General features: G+C 44.1%; 3 non-coding genes and 1 pseudogene across 3 annotated transcripts; all 4 read right to left on the bottom strand.

The window, feature by feature from the left end:
* Positions 1 to 670: 670 nt before the first annotated feature.
* On the bottom strand, positions 671 to 858 carry LOC142685307 (U2 spliceosomal RNA). The gene has a single exon (XR_012854806.1). It is a non-coding gene; the product is annotated as a U2 spliceosomal RNA (small nuclear RNA).
* Positions 859 to 7,404: 6,546 nt separating this feature from the next.
* LOC142685301 (U2 spliceosomal RNA) lies at positions 7,405 to 7,596 on the bottom strand. Its single transcript, XR_012854803.1, has one exon. It is a non-coding gene; the product is annotated as a U2 spliceosomal RNA (small nuclear RNA).
* Positions 7,597 to 14,368: 6,772 nt separating this feature from the next.
* On the bottom strand, positions 14,369 to 14,466 carry LOC142685323 (U2 spliceosomal RNA; annotated as a pseudogene).
* Positions 14,467 to 19,494: 5,028 nt separating this feature from the next.
* Positions 19,495 to 19,691, bottom strand: LOC142685322 (U2 spliceosomal RNA). The gene has a single exon (XR_012854816.1). It is a non-coding gene; the product is annotated as a U2 spliceosomal RNA (small nuclear RNA).
* Between the last annotated feature and the right edge of the window lie 429 nt (positions 19,692 to 20,120).

Raw genomic sequence — 20,120 nt, 5'->3', positions numbered from 1 at the left:
TTTGCACAGCTAGTTGCCTCCAGGAGGCCACAAGAGGGAGACAAGGGACTGCAAAATGGAAAATAAGCATCCACCAACTTTACAGACAACTTCTCCTTGCTCCTACAACCTCCATCCTTGCACAGTTTGTTATTCTTCTAGGTAACATAGTAACAAATCCAAATTGCTGCTCTCTTTGTAGGCAAGCAAGGCTTTGTTGCAACTGCAATTCTTACTCCTTCTTGAAATGTAGGGACGACAGTACATTCCATCACATCCATCTAGTGTACACAGGTAGGTCCATTGTGGCTGGCGGGCGGGCGGGCGGCTTTAATGGCTGTTTGCTGTTCCCCTACTCCACTCCACTATTTGACTGTGGTGCTGCATCAATCAGTGGCTGGCTCAGGTGCAGCTCTTTAACTTACCTAAAAGGGAGGGCGGAGAGAAGACAAGGAAGGTGAATGAGCTGTTCCAATGTGAAATGCCGGAAACACAGACACACAGACGACACAAAACAAGAGGTGGCAATGTATTCATTAATTGCATTTAATCAATTAGCTCATTATCACTCATGCATTGTCCAACAGGTGTTGAAATAATGGGATTAAAAGGGGAGATCCCTTCAGAAAGACAGAAACAATGGCAAACACAAAAAACACTTTTGGAATCTGATTTTAGTCAACACATAAGGAAAGGGTGCACCGGTCCTGGAAATACTGCAATACCAGGTCAATGCGTGGAGTGGACAGAGCAAGCTCTATTTCCATCTCCCTGTTCTAAAAATCCATTTAATATATGGTCCCCAGATAGGGGACGTATCAGATATTAAACTGATAAGAACAGATTTTTTTAAGTTGACTACCCCAACTTTGGGGGTAACCGTTTATTTAAAATTTTTCAGGTTTTACAATAAATCAACATTTTTCAACATTTTTACAGAGATTCAAATTTTACAACAATGGTTAAAAAATAAATACAAATTGTCAGATTAAAATCATACAATTTATAAAAGGGCACTTGGTGGCATCATATTATAGAATTCCATTCACTAAAAAACCATTTTCTACTTAAAACAGGAGATAATTTTTTGTCTAAAAGATAATATTTATGCATTTCATAAAAACAAATTCCTAAAACATCATTCACAGATAAAATTTCATGTTTGAATAAAAGAATATTCCTGGCCGCCCACAGAGCTGCTTTAACGCAGTTAGTAATCTTCCATGCCATAATTCTCTGAGTCCTTGTTGGGCACTCCAGACATCCGTAAAATACGCCTTCGCTTGTAATTTTCTTTATTCCGGTTATCTTCTTCATCAAGGGGAGGATTTTTGTCCATATTAGTTGAGAAAAATAACATTGCCAAAAAAGATGTAAGACTGTCTCGTCATCGCGGCATCCTCCCCTTGAACACGCAGCCGAGTTGGTCAGTCCCCTTCGATGCTGGAATGCCCGGCATGGAAGACACTCGTGGGCGCAGCTCCAGGCCAGATCCTTCTGTGAATTAAAAATGAATTTAGCATTAACCATGCTCCAGATGAATTTGCACTTGTTTTCATTAAAATTGCTAATGGGGGCTATTAAAACATTTTCTTTTATTTCCTTTAAAACATATTTACTATTTTTTACATCTTCTATTCTTTTGTCTTTTAGGTTAAAAAGGTTCACTATTTTTTCTAAAATCTTATACTGGTCTGGCAGGTTAAAAGCATATGGCGAGCTTAAAACCGTAGAGAACCATCCGTACCTCCTCATAAAATAGCCAGTGTTAAAACGGATAAAATAAGACCAGTAGTGTTCCTTAAAAACAGTATTAAGACACAGTGTAAAAAAATGGATTAAAAGAAATGCTTTTATATTTGGAAAATCTTTACCACCCATTAGCTTTGGCAACATCACTTTTTCTCTCCTGAGCTTCTCCATCCTAGAATTCCAAAAAAATGTAAAACATGCCTTGGTAATCTTTTTTAATAAAATATCAGGGGGAGGGAAAACCATACTTAGATATAATAAAATTGGTAAAATCACCATTTTTGTGATTAAAATTTTTCCCTCCATTGTCAGTTTTCTAAGATTCCATAAACAAATTTTCTTATTAACTTTTTGTGCCACCAAGTCCCAACTGATAAAACCATTGTTTGACTCATTGAAGGAGACCCCTAAAATCTGTACAGACTCCGACACAGGGACTGGAATGTCCTGTAAAATCATATTGCCAATATTTAAAATATTACTTTTATTAAAATTGACTTTAAAACCGGAGGAGCAGCAAAATTGGTATATCTGTTGTAATGCTTTTTGCAGTGACGGGGCGTCCCTGCACAGGACCGCGACATCATCCATGTACCCCACTACTTTTGCCTCTAGTCCCCCCCCGCCCGACAGGGGGACTCCACATATCTGCCTGTCATTCCTCAATCTGCAGAGTAGAGGCTCGATCGCACATATAAAAAGTAGTGGGGACAAGGGACACCCCTGCTTCACTCCGGAGTTTAAAAGGACATCCTGTGTCTTAAAACCCTTTACTAAAATCTTGCTCGTACAATTTTCATAAAAGGCCTTCAGAGACTGTAAAAAACCTTCTGGTATACCCATCTTCTCTAAAACCTTAAAAAGATAAAAATGTGATACTCTATCAAAGGCTTTCTCGAAATCTATGGATAAAACCGCCAATCTGCCTTTTCTCTCCTTCGTATCACCAATAGCATCTTTTAAAAGGTTTAAATTGTCCCATATGCTCCTCCCAGGTATCCCACAGACTTGGTTGGAGTGGACGATTTTCTCTATAACAGCCTTTAGCCTATTCGCGCAAATCTTGGCCATTATTTTGTAGTCTGCGTTTAGTAAGGTGATAGGCCTCCAGTTTTTAATATCTGTTTTGTCCCCCTTTTTATAAAGCAGGGACACCTCACCTTTCTTCCAGGACCCCGGGAGGGCTTTTGTTCTAAAAACTTGAGTAAAAAGGGAATAGAGATCCTCTTTTAAAACTCCATAAAATGTGACATAAAACTCTATGGGTATACCATCAGGGCCAGGGACTTTACCTGTTTTAAAACTCTTGATTGTATCTAAAATCTCCTGTTCCGTAATATCCTGTAATAAAAAATCTTTGGAGACAGGATTTAAAACAGCGTCAACCTCCTTCAATGAGTCGTTCATCAAATCAACATTAACAAGCTTTATATTAAAAAGATCCGCATAAAATCTGTGTACCTTTTTTAAAATATTGTCAGTGTTTGTATCTCCATCAACATTGTCTAACAGGGTATGCTTATCGTTAATTTTCTTAAAAAAGTACCTGGAGCAGGTCTCATTTTCCTCGAGGTGTTTCATTTTTGAACGAAAGACAATTTCCTTACCTCTCTGCTCCAGGCACTGGGAGATCTCCTTCCTAATCTCCATAATCTCCTCCTCCACCTGCATACCCTGTTCTCTGAACTTGTATTGGGTCTGCAGACGGGTATTCAAATTAGCAAAAAAATCCTGTTTTTCTTTTGCTTTTCTCCTTCCGATTTTTATGAAAAAGTCTCTTATTTTTATTTTTATTTTCTCCCACCATGAGACTATGGACATATTTGGATGTCTTACCCGTCTGCAGCCCTTATAAAAGGTAATAAAATCAGATAAAATTTGCAGATCATCTAAAAGGGAAACGTTCATTTTCCAGGCTTTTTTGACAGTATTTTTCCCAATATCATTTTTAACTTTAAAATACAATAATTTATGATCAGATAAAACATTGGGATTAAGATCACATTTAAAAGGCAGTACTTGATAAGAGCAGAATATAAAATCGATCCTGGAGCTACAGTTCACATTGCTCCAGGTGACGCCGGCCTCTGCAGATAAATTGCTGTTACATTTCTTAAAAACATCAGTAAGTTTAAAATCAGTAACTATATCTTTTAATAATGAGGAGGTTTTGTCATAATTCCTGCTTACTGAGTTAGAGAACCGGCGTTCCCCCTTTAAAATACAATTAAAATCACCCGCTAAAACAAGTGGCTCTGAATCGTTTAAAAAAAGGGGTAAAATCTCTAGCATTCTAGCTCTTTCATTCTTGTCCGAGGACCCATAAAAATTTAAAAACTGCCATCTAATACCGTCTATAAAAGCTTTGACCAATAAAATTCTACCTGGTAAAATTTCATTAAAACTGTCAATTAAAACGTTCCCTTTAAATAAAATGGCGACACCTGCGGCTCTGGAATCGTTAGACCCGGACCACACTGAAGGTCCGAGTCTCCAGTCTTCCTTATATTTGTTGTAGTTCGTGCGATGTGGGATACAGCATTCCTGTAGGAAAAAAACGGTGGCGGAAAAAATAGAAAGATAGTCAAACAGGGCAGCTCTTCTCGTCTTGGAATGCACGCTCCTAACATTTAAGGAAATGCCACCTAACTCTGCCATGAGGAAAAGGGAAAAGAGACAGTCTTATGTAATCTTACCCGAGGTGGCCTCAGCAGTCCTCGGCGTTACCAGAGACCTCACTCGAACTCTCATCGCCCTCCGACTTCAAACCGACTGTATAAGTTGAGGAGATTGGAGAGGAACTCATGTCAGACAGCTGACCCCCCGCCATACCTGAGGCACTTATCGCAAATGGGTCCCAGATGGACTCCACGGGCAAGGTTTCTGGAGCATTTTGTATGGCAGCCTCCTCCCCTACGATAGGGGCAGGAAACGCACTCGCGGCCGTTTCAGGGACTTCTGTCACCTCAGAGGTAGCTATGCTTGTCTCCCCCAACTGGCGAGAAGGGGGGAGACCTTCAGCTGGTGCTTCCGGGGGCGCGTCAACTGGTTTCCCTGCTTTCGCTCTAGCAGGTACTCCCATCGGCACCCCCGCTGCCACCTCTGAGTACGCCCTACGCCTCTTAGACCTAGCTGCCGCTCCACCCGGGTCCTCTGCCTCAGGTACAGGCTGACCCAGCATCTCCTGCGGCCCAGGCGGATCAGCTTCATCCGAACTACCCATCTCCTCCGTTTCCTGAGGGGGCTTTTTCGTCCGCTGATCACTGGCTCTTCTCTTAAACCGCCTTTGCTCCTTTGGGTCACCTGTTTGGGGGGGTCTGCTGGAGGTGTCCATGTCATCTGCCTCTTCACCTCTTGGTTCCTCTCCTTGTGCGGGGGCGATCTGGCCTGCTGGCTGCTCTGGACGCCTCGGCCGGACCTCGGGTTGTTCCGATCTGTGGGGACAAGTAGCATATAGATGACCAACTCGGCTGCAAAAACGACACCTTTTCCCCAGAGGGCAAGTTTTGGCCTCGTGCTCGGAGCTGCCACAGTTCCTACAGGTGCTTTCGCAGAACTCTTTGGTGTGACCGTACTTTTGACATTTTCTACAGAATGGAGGCATTCCTGTATAAAAAAGATCTCCTGCCATATCACCTAATTTAAAGCGTGCTGGCGGCAACATTATCCCCCCTGCTGTATTGGCATCTCTATAACAAGTTACTAAAAATCTCCACTTTGACGTCCAAACTCCAACTTCGTTCATTATTTTGCCAATACATTTTACACTGTTGAAATAGGGGGATAAAAAGGACATCACATCTTTTAAATCAGCAAACGGGCAGTACATTTTTATCACAATCATCTTAGTGATGTCCAACACATGTTCGTAAAATTCAATACCGTCCAGTCTCGGATCGTTTTTTACCATGTATGCCGCCAGCAGATCTTGGAACACTCCATTCTGTACAAAAGTTATGTCGTATGTTCTTCTCCTAGGATAGTCTTGTACCGCCAATATCTCCCGCTTCTGAATGTTGAAAATGCCAACAAGCACGGTCTCCACCAAGAACTTCAGGCCGCAGGTCGTCGCCTTCTCTTCTGATACAATTACACGGATTGTATTCTTTATCCGGGCATACGCCGGTATCTCACCAGGACTTTCGTCCATGGTGAGGGGTTTTCAAGGAAAGTTACGCCACCCGTTGGTGACGTAACGTCTACGCAGCTTTTCCCCTTTTCGGCCGAAGCCTACACGGGGGATATGTGGATCGCAACTCGTTGCTCAGGACTAAGCCTCTCTCCCAAATAGCAGCACGGGGGTGAAGTCCAGGCGAACCTGGACGATCCCCCGAGGCCGAAAGAGAGGGTACCTGAGCACCTCCCAACTAAGACCAGGCAGCACTGACTACAAGTAACCAGCACTACACTTGATCTCAGCCAGAAGGCCGAGAAGCGATAACCCGAACGGGCCGCGCGTTGCCCGAGCCTGCCCGATACTGCTGTTCAGCCCTTGCAGCGATTCAGCCTACTTCTAGGCAATTCCATGGGGCCCTGCAGGCTCACACACTCACAGCTACACGGGAGGTGAATAAAGGCCGGAGAGGAAGCCAGACAGGATTTGCTTCTTTTGCTTGCACCACAATGCAGTGCTGAAAGAGGAGGAATCTACATAAAAACGCCTTCCTGGCAACGCCCAAATGCCCTGCTGCCATGCAGATAAACACTGGCAGCGGCAGCCAGTGCATGCCCACAGCCACCCCTTGTTCCTTCACACCTTGTATCAGCTGTAATCCAGTCCAGTCCAGTGCTGCCTGCTGAGCAGCACTGACCAACACTGCCTGGGCCCAGGCTTTTATCTCTGAGGCCCCATTATGATGTCAGAAAGCTGGCTCTGGCTCCTCAGGGCTCCACTATGACACGTGCAAAGTTCCGTCTGAACTTTATATAAGACGGTGCGGCTCAGTCAGTCACTCAGTGTTGCCTGAGAGGGCAACACTGCAACAGCCGGCCGCCAGGCTGTCTTTTTTTGCACAGCTAGTTGCCTCCAGGAGGCCACAAGAGGGAGACAAGGGACTGCAAAATGGAAAATAAGCATCCACCAACTTTACAGACAACTTCTCCTTGCTCCTACAACCTCCATCCTTGCACAGTTTGTTATTCTTCTAGGTAACATAGTAACAAATCCAAATTGCTGCTCTCTTTGTAGGCAAGCAAGGCTTTGTTGCAACTGCAATTCTTACTCCTTCTTGAAATGTAGGGACGACAGTACATTCCATCACATCCATCTAGTGTACACAGGTAGGTCCATTGTGGCGGGCGGGCGGGCGGCTTTAATGGCTGTTTGCTGTTCCCCTACTCCACTCCACTATTTGACTGTGGTGCTGCATCAATCAGTGGCTGGCTCAGGTGCAGCTCTTTAACTTACCTAAAAGGGAGGGCGGAGAGAAGACAAGGAAGGTGAATGAGCTGTTCCAATGTGAAATGCCGGAAACACAGACACACAGACGACACAAAACAAGAGGTGGCAATGTATTCATTAATTGCATTTAATCAATTAGCTCATTATCACTCATGCATTGTCCAACAGGTGTTGAAATAATGGGATTAAAAGGGGAGATCCCTTCAGAAAGACAGAAACAATGGCAAACACAAAAAACACTTTTGGAATCTGATTTTAGTCAACACATAAGGAAAGGGTGCACCGGTCCTGGAAATACTGCAATACCAGGTCAATGCGTGGAGTGGACAGAGCAAGCTCTATTTCCATCTCCCTGTTCTAAAAATCCATTTAATATATGGTCCCCAGATAGGGGACGTATCAGATATTAAACTGATAAGAACAGATAAGGTTTCAACAAAGTTTTTTATTGGCAAAAATAATATATTTTACAGACTTTTTTTTAAGAATTGAAACCACAAGATAAAATCAATGGCATAATACATAAATATTCATACATTTAAATGAATACAAAAGAATAATAATAAGACCAGTAATACAGATGTTATAATAAAAGTACAGAACAATAGCAGGATAAAATTTGTACAGGGCATAAAAGACATAAAAGAATAAAACCATTTTTATTTACAATGTTATGGTATTCCACATTTGCAAACACCACATGGATGTTGCTTCTTTTACCCCTAGCTGCTTTTTGTCCCTAAGATAATAAATATACATTTCACTTAGGGCATATTTCACACAATTTTTAACGTCAATAAAATCATGTTTAAAAAGCAGAATGTTCCTAACCTTCCAGATGGCATTCTTAAAACAGTTTAAAATGATCCAACAGACCATTTGCTGTTTAAAACTTGGGCAGTTAAAAAGACCATAAAACACGTATTCAAATTTAAGATCTTTAAGACCGCAGGCCCATTTCAGCAATGGGCCTACCTTCCTCCAAACCTCCTGTGCATATGGGCAGTTCCAAAACAGGTGCATTACGGGCACTTGGCTCTCGCCACCAGTCCTCGCCTATGCTGGAATTCACGGGTAGGGAGGCACTGGTGAACGATTGCCCAGGCAAGGTCCCTGTGCACATTTGCCATAAATTTCCCGAAAACGTTCCGCCACACCACCTTGGACCTTGCCTGTGAGAAATTTGAAACTGCCAGTGTATCTTCCTGCCACCTACAGGAGAGTGACACTTTTTTCTGGTCCCCCAATATGTCAGGCCCCAATTCTTGGAGACCTAGGAGCCTGACAGTTTTTTCGAGCACCGCATATTGTTTTGGGGGACACAGAAGCACAGGAGAATTCAAAGGGACACGAAACCATCGTTTAAAAATCATGCCCGTAGCATACTTTAAAAAGTAGCTAAAAATACCATCAGAATTATACATTTTAAAACAGAAGCAAAAGTATTTAATGTAAAAGAAGTTAAAAAGGTTAGGAACATCTCTCCCGCCATTGTCCTTACATCTGTACATAAAATCACGTTTTAGTTTTTCCATTTTGGAACCCCATAAAAACATAAAACAGATCCTGGTCACTTTTTTAATATATAAAATTGTTGGAGGGAAAACCATAGCTACATAGAGCATTATAGGTAATAAAACAGATTTAATTATTAAAACTTTTCCCTCCATGGTGAGATTTCTCAAATTCCACATTAAAACCTTTTTTTCCATTTTGGCAATTACTGAATCCCAATTGGGTCTCCCATCGTTTTCTTGATTAAAAACAATTCCTAAAATTTTTATCTGATCCTGCTGCATGTTAACTCCTGGTGTCACAGAGGAATCCCATACACCAGTATAAAAACAGTCACATTTATCAACGTTTAATTTAAAACCAGAGGCTTCACAAAAAAAGCCGGTGTTCCTCAATGCCCTTCTCATAGAAGCGGCGTCTGGGCATAGGATGGTGGCGTCATCCATATAGCCTAGGATTTTTACCTGGTTCCCCCTTCCTCCAGGTATGGGCACGCCTCTGATGACTTTATCATCTCTTATTAGGGTGAACAGAGGTTCTATGGCACAAATAAAAAGAAGCGGAGACAACGGGCACCCCTGTTTCACCCCTGATAAAAGAGGAACACCTTTAGTTAAAAATCCGTTGATAGAAATTTGGCTAAAACAGGATCGATATAAAAGCTTAATACGTGTTAAAATAATTTCAGGAACAGCCATCTTTTTAAGAACCATAAAAAGATATTCATGGGAGACCCGGTCAAAAGCCTTCTCGAAATCTAAGGATAAAATAGCAAGACTTTGACCCCTTTCTTTAAAATACCAAATGATGTCACGTAAAATATTCAGGGACTCAGTAATTGACCTCCCAGGTACCCCACATACCTGGTTTGGATGGATTAATTTATGAATAAAAGGTTTAAAACGGATTGTTATTAGTTTAGCTAAAATTTTACAATCAACGTTTAAAAGAGTAATAGGACGCCAGTTTTTTAACTGGTCCTTCTCACCTTTTTTAAAAATTAAGGACACAATCCCCCTCCTCCAGGAAGGGGGCAGCTCTTCAGCAATAAAAACTTCCTTATACAATAAAAACATGTCATTCTTTAAAATTTCCCAAAAAGCATGATAAAATTCGATGGGCAGACCATCTTCCCCAGGAGCTTTCCCATTAGAAAAACTTTTAAAAGCAAATAAAAGTTCCTCCAAGGTAATATTACGGGATAAAACTTCCTGGTCTAAAATATCTAGCTTGGCATCAAGGGAATTAAGAACATGTTCTAAAAAGGAAGGATCAATATTTTTCTTGTTAAAAAGAGATTGGTAGAAATTAAAAGCAGAATTTAAAATGCCGACCATAGTGGTTTCTCCTTCAAGGTTTAAAATGACATCTCGTTTATCCATTACCTTTTTGAAGAAGAACCGGGAACACTTCTCGCCATCCTCGAGGTGCTTTACATGTGAATTAAAAATTATTTGTTTCCCTTTCTCTTCTATGGCATGTTTTATTTCAGCTTTAAGATTTAAGATATCATCATCAACATCCATACCAATCTCCTTCAATTTAAAAAGTACATGTAAACGTTTATTAAGAACATAAAACCATTGTTTTTTCTCTTTTGCTTTCTTCTTACCTGCTCGAATAAAAAAAGCTCTGATTTTGGGTTTAATGCCCTCCCACCAGTGTAGCATAGGCTGACTGGGCGCTCTATGGGACTGCCAACACTGGTAGGTCCGCACAAACTCCTCTTTAATGATGGGGTCCTCCAGGAGCGTGGTGTTTAGTCTCCAGGGACCCCTACAAGCTTTTTGCTCCCCCTCTAGCTCCAAGTGCACCGAAAGGAGCTTGTGATCAGATAAAATATTTGTTAAAAGCAAACATTTTTTGGGAATAAAACTGTTAGAAGTGAAAATAAAATCAATTCTGGAGCTCACTCTTCCATTGGACCAGGTGGGGCCTGGGTCTGCAGGCAAGAGTTCCCTCCAGCAATCTTTCAATTTAAAATCACCAATAAAATTCTTGAGCAGGTAAGAAGTACGGTCAATTTTTCGATTAAAATCCCCACCCTGCCGGTGTTCTCCATCTCGTACACAGTTAAAATCGCCACCCACCAGCAGGGGGGTAGACCCAACACAAAACAATGGTAAAATTTCTAATAGTTCTGCCCTCTCCTGTTTGGAAGGAGGGGCATAAACGTTTAAAACACGAATTAAAATTCCATTAAAAAGCAAATGTATTAAAATAGCTCTGCCGGGCATGATTTCAGTCACTGTTTGGATGGAGATAAAACGACCTCGGCAGAGCAATCCAACCCCCGCAGAGCGACAGTCATTTCCACCAGACCAGACTGAGGGGCCTAGTTTCCAGTCCATCTTTAGATCTTCATATTCCAAGTCATTAGGGATTCCACATTCCTGAAGCAGGCAAAGGTCAAAGTCCACAGTCTCTAAAAATGAAAATAAAGCAGTCCTGCGAACAGGGCTCTTTAGGGACCTCACATTTAGTGAGGCGACTTTGATAGGAACCAACATAGTCTCAGTTTAAGTCAGAGTCCGAACCAGAAGAGTCGTACTCGGAGATCAGCTGCGAATCTGGACCCCCTTTTTGAGGGGTCAACAAATCTTTAATGTTGGTAGGGTCAGAGCCAGATACGTGGGCGGCTCCAACCCCCACACTGCTTTCATCGGAACTCCGGTAGGCAGCTTTCCTCCGAACTCCGGACTCCTCCTCCTCTCGCTGTCTCTTAGCAGAATGGCTCCTATCCATCTCCTCGAAGTCGCTCTCACCCATCTCTGGCCCCTGGCTGAAGATATCGCTGATGTCTCTACTTGGCAGCTGCACAGGGGCCTGTGAGGTCCCATCACTTTTGGCAACCTTTGCCTGCTTACGGGGAGCCTTCATCGCAAGCCCCTCTACAACCGCAGTGGAGGAACTTTGCTCTGGCCCCCCTGTTGACCGGTAATGGTCAAAACGAGGCTCCAATCCAGCATGTTTGGGGGTTTTCTTAATGGAGCCCTCGTTTGACACAGAGTGTCTCCGCTCCATGCCCACACTCTTGGGACAGGCGTCAGGTCTTACCGCAGAACCTACGGAAGCACGACGCCTGTCGCTAACCACTGCCTCAACAGGGTCCACTGCAGGCGGAGCAGAGGACCCGTCTGCAGAGGTGCCGGTCAACTTATGTCCAGCAGAGTCAGAATTCCTCCTGCTCTGCCTGGACCCAGTGGAATCCCTGTGGCCGTCCCTCGAGGCTGACATCGGTGGGCCCCCCGATGGAGCTGTGAAGGACTTTGGCCTGGACCCCTCAGTCGTCAATGCTCGTTTTGGGGCATTACCAGCGGCGTCTGCACATGTTGCAAACTGCCGCTCTGGCCCTGGTCTGGGTGGCCCAGACTTCGCTCTGTGGGGGCAGTCTTTAAAAGCATGCCCAGTCATGCCGCACAGATTGCACAACACCTCGGAACTGCATTTTGCCGCCACGTGTCCAACCTGGCCACACCTGTTACACTGCACCACATGGGGCCGGTCACAATGTTCTCTGGTGTGGCCATATCTCAAGCAGTTCCGGCAGGCTATTGGCATCTGGGGGTAAAATAAGAATCCTCGATTCTTCCCAATGGCAAAGTTCTGGGGTGGGTGGTGAAAGCCTCCAATGCCATTGGGATCCTGGCGGAACTTCACCCAATATTTTCTTTTCCCATTCCAGAAGCTCTGGGTATTCAAGATCTTGTGTGAGAAGCGGACCTCCCTGCAGTAACGACTGAGGAAGGTTTCAATGTCACACTCTGGGACAAATGGACTGAACATACATATCACGAGCGGGACCTCTTCCTCCCCGTAGAGGAATAAAAAGTTCAGTCCATTTAGCCGCTCCTCACTCTGGCCCGCATCAGATAGTTTCTTGTGCATATTCTCGCAGCATGCCGCGGCCGTAAAGGAGATGGTGTACCGACCGCGGCTTTCCTGGTCATTGAGACACAGGATGTCCGCCCGCTTGAGCCCCAGGAAGTCCAGCAGAATCACCTCCACAATGAAGCGAAGGTTCTTCCGCTGACGATGGCCTTCTTCCACCTCGATGCGGACGGACTGGCGCAACCGGGTGTCCCCGGATGCGAAACCAAATGTGAATGGCATTTTCAGTGCCCGGGGGCTAAGCCTGTCCCTTATAGCAGCAAGGGCTCAGATTCCACAATTAAGTGAAACCCTCCCCCAAGGCCAAGGATTAGGGTACCCCAGACACCTACGATGCCCGACAAAACGCCCTTGGAACGCTCGTTTAATGACGCCTCAAGGCCGGTTGACCTCTTGGAAAAGGCGCGATCGCCACTCGTTGTCCGGGGGCTAAGCCCACTCCCCAAATAGCAGCAAGGGGGTGAAGTCTCTCTGTGAAAAGAGACGATCCCCCAAGGCCAAGGAGCAGGGTACCCCGGACACCTCCCAACAAAACCAGATGCAGAAATACTACACCCGATCTTGCCAAAAGGCCGAGAAGCGATAACCCGAACGAGCCGCGCGTTGCCCGAGCCTGCCCGATACTGCTGTTCAGCCCTTGCAGCGATTCAGCCTACTTCTAGGCAATTCCATGGGGCCCTGCAGGCTCACACACTCACAGCTACACGGGAGGTGAATAAAGGCCGGAGAGGAAGCCAGACAGGATTTGCTTCTTTTGCTTGCACCACAATGCAGTGCTGAAAGAGGAGGAATCTACATAAAAACGCCTTCCTGGCAACGCCCAAATGCCCTGCTGCCATGCAGATAAACACTGGCAGCGGCAGCCAGTGCATGCCCACAGCCACCCCTTGTTCCTTCACACCTTGTATCAGCTGTAATCCAGTCCAGTCCAGTGCTGCCTGCTGAGCAGCACTGACCAACACTGCCTGGGCCCAGGCTTTTATCTCTGAGGCCCCATTATGATGTCAGAAAGCTGGCTCTGGCTCCTCAGGGCTCCACTATGACACGTGCAAAGTTCCGTCTGAACTTTATATAAGACGGTGCGGCTCAGTCAGTCACTCAGTGTTGCCTGAGAGGGCAACACTGCAACAGCCGGCCGCCAGGCTGTCTTTTTTTGCACAGCTAGTTGCCTCCAGGAGGCCACAAGAGGGAGACAAGGGACTGCAAAATGGAAAATAAGCATCCACCAACTTTACAGACAACTTCTCCTTGCTCCTACGACCTCCATCCTTGCACAGTTTGTTATTCTTCTAGGTAACATAGTAACAAATCCAAATTGCTGCTCTCTTTGTAGGCAAGCAAGGCTTTGTTGCAACTGCAATTCTTACTCCTTCTTGAAATGTAGGGACGACAGTACATTCCATCACATCCATCTAGTGTACACAGGTAGGTCCATTGTGGCGGGCGGGCGGGCGGGCGGCTTTAATGGCTGTTTGCTGTTCCCCTACTCCACTCCACTATTTGACTGTGGTGCTGCATCAATCAGTGGCTGGCTCAGGTGCAGCTCTTTAACTTACCTAAAAGGGAGGGCGGAGAGAAGACAAGGAAGGTGAATGAGCTGTTCCAATGTGAAATGCCGGAAACACAGACACACAGACGACACAAAACAAGAGGTGGCAATGTATTCATTAATTGCATTTAATCAATTAGCTCATTATCACTCATGCATTGTCCAACAGGTGTTGAAATAATGGGATTAAAAGGGGAGATCCCTTCAGAAAGACAGAAACAATGGCAAACACAAAAAAACACTTTTGGAATCTGATTTTAGTCAACACATAAGGAAAGGGTGCACCGGTCCTGGAAATACTGCAATACCAGGTCAATGCGTGGAGTGGACAGAGCAAGCTCTATTTCCATCTCCCTGTTCTAAAAATCCATTTAATATATGGTCCCCAGATAGGGGACGTATCAGATATTAACCCCTTCCCTCTTTAGCCACTTTTGACCTTCCTGACCGAGCCTCATTTTTCAAATCTGACATGTGTCACTTTATGTGGTAATAACTCCGGAATGCTTTCACCTATCCAAGCGATTCTGAGATTGTTTTCTCGTGACACATTGGACTTTATGTTACTGGCAAAATTTGCTCGATATGTTCAGTATTTAATTGTGAAAAACACCAAAATTTAGCGAAAAATTGCAAAAATTTGCATTTTTCTCAATTTAAATGTATCTGCTTGTAAGACAGGCAGTTATACCACCCAAAATTGTTTCTAATTAACATCACCCATATGTCTACTTTAGATTGGCATCGTTTTTTGAACATCCTTTTATTTTTCTATGACCTCACAAGGCTTAGAACTTTAGCAGCAATTTCTCACATTTTCAAGAAAATTTCAAAAGGCCATTTTTACAGGGGCCAGTTCAGTTGTGAAGTGGCTTTGAGGGCCTTATATATTAGAAACGCCCAAAAAGTCACCCCATTTTAAAAACTTCACCCCTCAAAGTATTCAAAACAGCATTTAGAAAATGTCTTAACCCTTTACACATGTCACAGGAATTAAAGCAATGTAGAGGTGAATTTTACAAATTTCATATTTTTTTGCAGAAATAAATTTTTAGTACAATTTTTTTTATAACACAGAAGGTTTTACCAGAGAAATGCAACTCAATATTTGTTGCCCAGTTTCTGCAGTTTTAGGAAATATCCCACATGTGGCCGTAGCGTGCTACTGGACTGAAGCATCGGCCTCAGAAGCAAAGGAGCACCTGGTGGATTTTGGGGCCTTATTTTTGTTAGAATAAATTTTAGGCACCATGTCAGGTTTGAAGGGCTCTTGCGGTGCCAAAACAGTCAAAATCCCCCAAAAGTGACCCCATCTGGGAAACTACACACCTCAAGGAAATTATCTAGGGGTACAGTGAGCATTTTGACCGCACAGCTTTTTTACAGAAATTATTAGAAGTAGGCCGTGAAAATTAAAATCAACATTTCTTCAAAGAAAATGTAGGTTTAGCGATTTTTTTTCTCATTTTCACAAAGACTAAAGGAGAAAAAGCGCCGTAAAATTTGTAAAGCAATTTCTCCCGAGTAAAACAATACCTCACATGTGGTAATAAACGGTTGTTTGGAGACACGGCGAGGCTGAGAAGGGAAAGAGCGCTATTTGGCTTTTGGAGCTCAAGTTTAGCAGGAATGGTTTGTGGAGGCCATGTCACATTTACAAAGCCCCTGAGGGGACAAAACAGTGGAAACCCCCCACAAATGACCCCATTTCGGAAACTACGCCCATTGAGGAAATTATCTAGGGGTATAGTGAGCGTTTTGACCCAACAGGTTTTTTGCATAAATTATTGGAAATAGGCCCTGAAAATGACAATCTAAATTTTTTCAAAGAAAATGTAGGTTTAGCTAATTTTTTCTCATTTCCACAAGGACTGAAGGAGAAAAAGCACCGTAAAATTTGTAAACCAATCTCTCCCGAGTAAAACAATGCCCCACATGTGGTAATAAACGGTTGTTTGGAGACACGGCAGGGCTGAGAAGGGAAAGAGCGCTATTTGGCTTTTGGAGCTCAAGTTTAGCAGGAATGGTTTGCGGAGGCCAGGTCACATTTACGAAGTCCCTGAGGAGACAAAACAGTGGAAACCCCCCACAAGTGACCCCATTTTGGAGACTACACCCATTGAGGAATATATCTAGGGGTATAGTGAGCTCTTTGACCCCACAGGTTTTTTGCAGAAATTATTGGAAGTAGGCCCTGAAAATAAAAATCAACATTTTTTCAAAGAAAATGTAGGTTTAGCTTATTTTTACTCATTTCCACAAGGACTGAAGGAGAAAAAGCACCACAAAATTTGTAAAGCAATTTCTCCCGAGTAAAACAATACCCCACATGTGGTAATAAACGGCTGTTTGGAGACACGGCTTGGCTTAGAAGGGAAAGAGCGCTATTTGGCTTTTGGAGATCACATTGAGCAGGAATGGTTTGCGGCGGCCATGTCACATTTGCAAAGCCCCTGAGGGGAAAAAACAATGAAAACGCCCAAAAAGTGACACCATTTAGGAAACTACACCTCTTGAGGAATTCATCTAGGGGCGTAGTGAGCATTTTGACCCCACAGATGTTTCATAGAATTTATTAGAATTGGGCAGTGAAAATAAAAACAATCCTTTTTCTTCAATAAGACATAGCTTTAGCGCAAATTTTTTCATTTTCGCAACAAATAAAGGAAAAAAAGAACCCAACATTTGTAAAGCAATTTCTACCGAGTACGGCAATACCCCATATGTGGTCATAAACTGCTGTTTGGGCACACGGCAGGGCTCAGAAGGGAAGGACCGCCATTTGGAGTGCAGATGTTTCTGGATTGGTTTCTGGGCGCCTGTGGGCCCAAAACAGTGGAAACCCCCCAGAAGTGACCCCATTTTGGAAACTACACCCCTCAATGCTTTTACCTACGGGTGTAGTGAGCATGTTAACCCTGCAGGTGTTTTGTAGAAATTAGTGTGAACTCGATGTTGCAGAGTGAAAATGGGATTTTTTCCACAGATATGTGGACAATATGTGGTGCCCAGCTTGTGCCACCATAACGAGACAGCTCTCTAATTATTATGCTGGGTTTCCTGGTTTTAGAAACACCCTACATGTGGCCCTAATCTCTTGCCTGGACAGTCGACCAGGCTCAGGAGTGAAAGGGTACCATGTAAAATTGAGGCCTAATTTGGCGATTTACAAAGTATTGGTTCACAACTGCAGAGGCTCAGATGTGAAATAATAAAAATAAACCCCTGGGAAGTGACCCCATTATGGAAACTGCACCCCTCAAGGCATTTATTAAGGGGTGTAGTGAGCATTTTCACCCCACAGATCTTTTCCATAAATGAATGCGCTGTGGATGGTGCAAATTAAAAATTTATATTTTTCCCTAGATATGCCATTCAGTGGCAAATATGTCGTGCCCAGCTTATGCCACTGGAGACACACACCCCAAAAATTGCTAAAAGGGTTCTCCCGGGTATGACGATGCCATATATGTGGAAGGAAACTGCTGTTTGGGGACGGTGTAGGGTTCAGATGGGAGGAAATGCCATTTGGCTTTTGGAGCGTGGATTTTGATTGGTAGTAGTTTTGTTTGGAGTCTTATTGGTGTTTCCGTTTATAATGTAGGGCATATGTAAGCCCGGCGGAGTATATAAGGGGCATAGTCAGGTGGTATAATAACGGGGTAAAAAAAAACAATAAAATAATCCATAGATGTGTGTTACGCTGTGAAGCAATCCTTTCCGCACAGGCCGGTGTCGCACTGATAAATGGTGTCATTTCTTATCCCCCTTTTGGTCCACACTCCGCACCTTTGTAGTTTGGGGAATTTTGCTGGGAAAGTGTTGTCCTGGTATAATACAGGCACCGTCGCTTCCAGCGGATATGTTTGGGCCCTCCCTTTCCTGGTTCCCTAATTTTAGGTCCTTGAAAAATCGCCTCTTCAAACAGAAGAAATGTTCCCCTCGGGCACAACTGCATATTTTTTTATTTCCTTTATTTTTCATAGACGTAGTGGTATGCGGGCTGGTTTGTTGCGGGACGAGCTGTAGTTATTATTGGTACCATTTTGGGGTACATGTGACTTTTTGATCACCTTTTATCCTATTTTTTGGGATGCCAGGTAAACAAAAAAACGCAATTCTGGCACAGCTTTTTTCGGGTTTTTTTTTATACAGCGTTCACCATGCGTTATAAATTACATGTTAACTTTATTCTGCGGGTCAGTACGATTCCGGCGATACCTAATTTATAGAACTTTTTCATGTTTTACAACTTTTTGCACAATAAAATTACTTTTGTAAAAAGAATGTATTTTTTCTGTCGCCAAGTTGTGAGAACCATAACTTTTTAATTTTTTTGTCGACGGAGGTGTATGAGGGCTTGTTTTTTGCGGGACGAGCTATAGTTTTTATAGGTACCATTTTTGGATACGTGCGACTTTTTGATCACTTTTTATTCTAATATTTGTAGGGCAAAGTGACCAAAAAACAGAAACTCTGGTAACGTTTTTTACGGGTTTTTTTTACGCTGTTCACCGCGTGCAATAAATAATATAATATTTTGATACCTCCGGTCGTTACGGTCGTGGCGATACCAAATACATATGGTTTATTATTATTTTTCAATAATAAAGGACTTGATAAGAGTAAAAGGGGGATTGTGTTTTATTTGATTACTTGAAACTTTTACTGTTTTCAAACTTTTATTTTGTGCACTTTTTTTTACACTTTTTTATACTTTTTTGACACTTTTTCTCAAGTCCCACTAGGGGACTTGAAGTTCCAACGGTCAGATTTTTTTTTTTCTAATACATTGCACTACCTATGTAGTGCAATGTATTAGATCTGTCAGTCATTCACTGACAGCAAGCCGATTAGGCTTCGCCTCCCGGCGGGGCCTAAATCGGCTTCCGTAATGGCAGAGCAGGAGACCATTGTGTCTCCTGTTGCCATAACAGCAGTCGCCAGTCCCGATTGCCTGTCAGGGCTGGCGATCTGCTAGTAACCGCTACGATGCAGCAATCGCTTTCGATTGCTGCATCGAAGGGGTTAATGGCAGGGATCGGAGCTAGCTCCGGTTCCTGCCGTTACAGGTGGATGTCAGCTGTACAGTACAGCTGACTTCCACCGCTGATGACGCCGGATCAGCTCCTGACCCGGCGCCATCTTGCCGACAGCTACGGAAGCCGATCAGGCTCCGCCGCCGGGCGGATCTTGACCGGCTTCGGTGCTAGGCAGACCGGGAGGCCAGTATTAGGCCTCCGGTTGCCATTGCAGCCACCGGAACCCCGGCAATTTCATTACTGGGGTTCCGATGAGCTGCAAACACCTTAAGTGCAGCGATCGCGTTTGAGCGCTGCACTTAAGGGGTTAATGGCGGGGATCGAAGCTAATTTCGGTCCCCGCCGTTACAGCCGGATGTCAGCTGTAAGATACAGCTGAGATCCGGTGATGATGGGACCGGCTCAGCTTCTGAGCCGGTCCCAAACATTTGGCGTAAATGTACGGCAAGATGCGGGAAGTCAGTACTTTCCATGACGTACATGTACGGCAAATGTCGGGAAGGGGTTAAACTGATAAGAACAGATACTACACTTGATCTTAGCCAAAAGGCCGAGAAGCGATAACCCGAACGGGCCGCGCGTTGCCCGAGCCTGCCCGATACTGCTGTTCAGCCCTTGCAGCGATTCAGCCTACTTCTAGGCAATTCCATGGGGCCCTGCAGGCTCACACACTCACAGCTACACGGGAGGTGAATAAAGGCCGGAGAGGAAGCCAGACAGGATTTGCTTCTTTTGCTTGCACCACAATGCAGTGCTGAAAGAGGAGGAATCTACATAAAAACGCCTTCCTGGCAACGCCCAAATGCCCTGCTGCCATGCAGATAAAAACTGGCAGCGGCAGCCAGTGCATGCCCACAGCCACCCCTTGTTCCTTCACACCTTGTATCAGCTGTAATCCAGTCCAGTCCAGTGCTGCCTGCTGAGCAGCACTGACCAACACTGCCTGGGCCCAGGCTTTTATCTCTGAGGCCCCATTATGATGTCAGAAAGC

The sequence above is a fragment of the Rhinoderma darwinii genome (assembly GCF_050947455.1).
Source record: "Rhinoderma darwinii isolate aRhiDar2 chromosome 5 unlocalized genomic scaffold, aRhiDar2.hap1 SUPER_5_unloc_13, whole genome shotgun sequence".
Taxonomy (NCBI): domain Eukaryota; kingdom Metazoa; phylum Chordata; class Amphibia; order Anura; family Rhinodermatidae; genus Rhinoderma; species Rhinoderma darwinii.
This window is presented reverse-complemented; position numbering and strand designations above follow the sequence as displayed.